Source organism: Phyllobates terribilis, unplaced genomic scaffold (assembly GCF_046119375.1).
Source record: "Phyllobates terribilis strain yellow unplaced genomic scaffold, ASM4611937v1 Scaffold_5__5_contigs__length_657084704, whole genome shotgun sequence".
Classification (NCBI taxonomy): Eukaryota; Metazoa; Chordata; class Amphibia; order Anura; family Dendrobatidae; genus Phyllobates; species Phyllobates terribilis.
The window spans coordinates 172,093,994-172,099,905 of record NW_027362765.1 but is presented as its reverse complement, the minus strand read 5'-3'; positions in this window follow the sequence as shown (position 1 = coordinate 172,099,905).

Below are 5,912 nucleotides of genomic sequence, written 5' to 3'. Positions count from 1 at the left end.
ATTGAGGAGAATCTGGCCCGGGGATTTATCCGGAAATCTACCTCCCCGGCGAGAGCAGGCTTCTTCTTCGTCAAAAAGAAGGACGGCTCACTCCGTCCCTGTATAGACTATAGAGGCCTTAACCAGATCACAGTGAAGAATAAATACCCCCTTCCGCTTATTCATGAATTATTTGACCGTCTGAGGGGGGCTAGAATCTTCACCAAGCTGGACCTCCGTGGGGCGTATAATCTAGTCCGTATCCGTCAGGGGGATGAATGGAAGACGGCATTCAACACCCGGGACGGCCACTATGAATATCTTGTAATGCCCTTTGGTCTCTGTAACGCTCCCGTCGTCTTTCAAGAGTTGGTCAATGACATCTTCCGTGACCTTCTCTACTCCTGCGTGGTGGTATACCTGGACGACATCTTGGTCTTCTCTCCGGATCTTCTCACTCACCGGAGGGACGTTCGTCAGGTCCTGCTCAGGCTCAGGCAGAACCACCTCTACGCTAAATATGAGAAGTGCCTCTTTGAGCAGACCTCGCTTCCGTTTCTGGGCTACATAATCTCTCAGACCGGCCTACAAATGGACCCTGAGAAACTGTCTGCCATCCAGAAGTGGCCCCGACCAGAGGGGTTGAAGGCTATTCAGCGGTTCCTGGGCTTCGCCAACTACTACCGCCTCTTCATTCCGCACTTCTCTTCCCGGACTGCCCCTATCTCGGCGCTCACCCGTAATGGCGCTAATCCCAGAGAATGGCCGCCCGAAGCAGAGGAGGCCTTCCTTTCCTTAAAACGAGCTTTTTCCTCCGCCCCTGTGCTGCATCGTCCGGACGGCAATAAACAATACTTTCTAGCAGTCGACGCTTCCTCCTCCGGAGCCGGAGCAGTACTTACCCAAAAGTCGTCTTCCGGAAGAATGGTAACTTGCGGCTTCTTCTCCAAACTCTTCTCCTCTTCTGAGCACAATTATTCTATAGGAGACCGAGAATTGTTGGCCATTAAGCTGGCACTGGAGGAGTGGCGTTACCTGCTCGAGGGGGCTCTTCACCCGGTAATAATTTACACGGACCACAAGAACTTGGCTTACCTCCAGAGTGCCCAGAGACTTAACCCGCGCCAAGCCCGGTGGTCCTTGTTCTTCGCCCGCTTTAATTTCATTCTTCATTTTCGCCCGGCTGACAAAAACATCAAAGCTGATGCCTTGTCCCGATCCTTTTTGGCCTCTGATCTTGAGGAGGAGCCTAAACACATCATCGACCCCGCCAAAGTAATGCAGGTGGCCCCCGTGAATCTAAATCGTCTTCCACCCGGTAAGACGTTCGTAACTGTTCCTGATCGTGAGAAGGTTCTACACTGGGGACACTCGTCCAAGCTAGCTGGCCACGCTGGTCAGAAAAAGACCCTCCAGCTTGTTACCCGGCATTACTGGTGGCCTACCCTGCACAAGGACGTAATAGACTTTGTTTCAGCCTGTGTGTCCTGCGCCCGCAACAAGGTTCCGAGACATCTGCCAGCCGGCCGTCTCCTTCCTCTTCCTGTACCTGCTGCCCCATGGCAGCATATAGCTATGGACTTTATAACGGACCTCCCTGTCTCTGCCGGTTGTACGGTCATATGGGTGGTCGCTGACCGCTTTTCCAAAATGGCTCACTTTATTCCCCTGCCGGGCCTCCCGTCTGCATCAGAGTTAGCTAAAGACTTTATCCATCATGTCTTCCGTCTTCATGGTCTTCCTCTCCACATCGTATCCGACCGAGGGGTTCAGTTCACCTTTAGTTTTTGGCGAGCCATGTGTAAACTGCTGGGGGTCACCTTGGACTTTTCTTCTGCTTATCACCCACAGTCCAATGGCCAAGTAGAACGGATCAACCAAATTTTAACCAGTTACCTCCGGCACTTTGTTAATGCTCACCATTCCGACTGGGTGGATCTTTTACCGTGGGCCGAATTTTCTTACAATAATCACGAGAGCGAATCTTCCTCCAAATCCCCGTTTTTTGTAGTCTTCGGTCAGCATCCTTGGATCCCGTTTCCCGTCTCCGCCTCGGTGGACAATCCGGCTGCGGAATCTCTCGTTAACGAATTTTCCTCCATTTGGGAAAGAACCAGATCCACACTTCTTCAGTCATCCGAGCGGATGAAAAAACAGGCTGACAAGAGACATCTGGATCCACCACAATTCCGTCCTGGAGATAAGGTCTGGCTCTCGTCCAAATATGTCCGGCTCAAGATTCCTTCCTACAAGTTAGGGCCTCGGTTCATCGGCCCACTGGAAGTTATCAAACAAATCAACCCGGTGGCCTATAAATTGAAACTCCCGGCCAATTTGCGGATTCCTAACTCCTTCCATGTATCTCTACTCAAACCTGTGATACTTAACTCTTTTTCCAAGTCTACAGGTACGCCTCCTGCTCCGGTTTCCGCTGAAAACGAGTTTGAGGTAGAGAACATTCTGGCCACCAAAAGGGTAAGAGGAAGGACCTTTTTTCTAGTGGATTGGAAGGGGTTTGGTCCTGAGGAGAGAACATGGGAGCCCCGGGAGAACATCCATGCCCCGCTCATCCTTGATAAATTTCTGTCTGGCCTAAAAAAGGGGGTGCCTAAAGGGGGGGTACTGTAGCGTCGACGTCCCTGCCTCCTGCTAGGCAGGGACGCCGTTCCCCTCACCTCTCCGCTCCGTGCCGGCGTCTTCCTCCCGCATTGCTGGCAGCGCGCGCTGCTTCCCGGCCTCTGTGCTTAGGGCTCGCGCGCGCGCACTCCCCCTCTCTTAAAGTGGCCGCACGCGCTGTCCTAAGGAGTCCCCGGCCAATGGCTTGAGGACCTCACCATATATAAGGCACCTCCTCCAAAATGGAGGTGCCCGAGCAATGTTGTTGCAAAGCCTTTCAACTCTGCTTCAGCCCTCAGGTCCCGTTACCAGTTACCTGCCAGTCACCTGCCTGATACCTGCCTGATATCTGCTTACCTGCTTGCTATCCTGTGGTCCGACAGTCTGCCTACCAGCACCTGCCAGTCTGTCTATGGATCAGTCCGCCTGCGGACCAGGAAGTACCTGCCAAATACCTGCCTGCTAGCCTACCTGGAGGCTTAGCCGTCACTTGCTGTGACCACCTGCCTGTCCAGAGACTCTTACTCGCTCACCTGGGAGCGCTTACCTGCTACCTGCCTGCTAGCCTGCCTGGAGGCTTAGCCGACACTTGCTGTGACCTCCTGCCTGTCCAGAGACTCTTGCCCGCTCACCTGGGAGCGCTCACCTGCTACCTGCCTGCTAGCCTACCTGGAGGCTCTGCCGTCACTTGCCGTGACCACCTGCCTGTCCAGAGACTCTTGCCCGCTCACCTGGGAGCGCTCACCTGCTAACTGGCTGCTAGCCTACCTGGAGGCTCTGCCGTCACTTGCCGTGACCACCTGCCTGTCCAGAGACTCTTGCCCGCTCACCTGGGAGCGCTCACCTGCTACCTGCCTGCTAGCCTATCTAGAGACTCTTTCCCTGCTGTCACTTGCCGTGACCACCTGCCCGTCTAGATACTCTTTCCCTGCTGTCACTTGCCGTGACCATCCGCCTGTCAAGAGACTGTCCCCGTCACTTGCCGTGACTTCCTGCCCTTCTACCCAGAGACTGTCCCTGTCACTTGCCGTGACTACCAACCCGCCTTCCCTGGGAGCCACCCGCTTCCTTACAAGGACTGCCCCTTTGTATAGTTGCTCAGAGGTTCCACCTCCCAGACCCGTTACAATAGATAGATAGATAGATAGATAGATAGATAGATAGATAGCAAAAAATTGGAACAGCACAATATATAGTAATCATGGGTGCAAGGCCCTCCAAACAAATATCCATTTGCAATAGTAATAGCAGTAAAAATGCAGGCAGCACTCGAAAAAATTGTGAAAAAGTGGACTTTATTAGCCCATATGGTGTGGCAACGTTTCGGTTACCTTGAGAAAGTTTGGTCACAAATGAAACGTTGCCATACCATATGGGCTAATAAAGTCCACTTTTTTCACAATTTTTTGAAGAGCTGCCTGCCTTTTTACTGCTTGATAGATACATAGATAGAAACATCAGCTCTCAGACACCTCAGAAATGGTGGATGAATAAGATGTGCCAATTCTGGCGCTTAGCCTCGGCTCTTACCATGTGCCCTGGTGTGGTGGCAAGTAGGGTAATAGTATTGGGGTTGATGTCAGCTTTGTATTGGCACCTGACATCAAGCACAGGGTTAGTAATGGAGAGGTGTTTATAAGACACCCCCATTACTAACCCCATAGTCAAATTGTAAATAATTCACAGCCTGAATAAAGTCCTTTAATAGAAATAAAGACACTGACACCTTTATTTAAAATAAACACTCCCATTCTTTTACACATTTATTATGGAAAAAGGAAAACTAATAAACCACCATATTCCTCACCTGTCCAACGAGAAGATAATCCATTTGTCCATCGACGAGTCTAGCTCTGCTACATCTAGATGGCTTGCTGAATGATAGCATGATGTGACCGTTCAGCCTGGCATTCAGCAGAGACACTGAGCTGCGCGTGATAGTGCAGCATCAGTGCCTTGCGATGCCGTGAATAAGGTGAGCAGACTTCATAGCCGATGAACTCCGTTCACCTCACTGACGTTAGCGCGAGCGGTGTGAGAAAGTTCTTATGCTAGTGCTGATGTCAGTCCGATCTGAGCAAAAAATAGCAGATGAGCAGGGAATCTTTGAATAACATTAGTCAGAGTGCAATTCGATTTTTTTATCAGATTCAACTCATCTATTTTTCTCGCAGATGAGTATGAGCCCTTAAAGCACCACTCCAGCATTGCAATAAAAAAAAAACGCTGGAGTGGTGCTTTAAAGGGACTCTGTTAGCACAGAACGACTGATCAAACCAAGTAAAAGAGCTTGGTGTATCATGGGGGAGCCAATCATTTATATACACTTTCCCACATTCTTGTTTTCCATCTATCTCCACCCTTCTCTGCCTCTATGAAGCCAGAGCTGTCAATCAAAGAAGAGGGACGGAGATAAATGGAAAACAAGCAGGTGGGAAGGTACACCTGTACTTGGTTTGAACAGTCATTGTGTAAGTCCATTTAAGTGTATATTCATGCAGATTTTTTTCACAGATTCAACTGAAAAATACACTCCTAAACAATGATTACAACATTGTTTGTTTTTTTTTTGCACGAGGTTCTGTAAGTTCTCAAGTGTTTAAAAAACCCAGCAACGTGAGCATTATAGATGTGTTTTCTCATTGCATACTGTAGGAAGAATATTTGGAGTGTTTAAAAAAAATGTGGATTTTGGAGCAGAATACACGGTAAAACCCACAACAGAATACTCAATATGCACATACTATTAGTATTTTTTTTTAAATCTTTTTTTTTATTAGGCTGTGTGCCCACGATGTGTTTTTTAAGCGTTATGGCAGCGGCAATTTCCCCAATGATAATCCGCATGTGCTGTGCACATGCTGTGGAAATTTCCGCTGCGGATTATCATTGCGAAAAACTCCGCAGCACTACCAATTATTTTGCGTAATCGGGGCGTATTTGCCGCCATTGACTTGCATTGGAACGCATGGAATCCGCATCACTGCATGTGCACATGCGGATATTCTGCGATTCAATGTGCGGATGGTACCCGGGTCTGGAGAAGAGGAGACTCTCCTCCAGACCCGGGTACCATAGTACCTGTAAAAAAAAAAGAATATAAGATAAAAAATAAAATTGTACTTACCTTCTGATGGCCCGCGGTCTTCTCTCCGGTGCGTCCTGGCTCCCCGGCGTCATGGAAGGTCCTTTTACACCACCGTGAGCCGCCCAAGACACCGGACGCACCGGAGAAGGAGACCGGAAGCCATCGGAAGGTGAGTATAATGTTTTTATTTTTTACCATTTTTATTCTTTTTTTAACTATTAACTTGGTC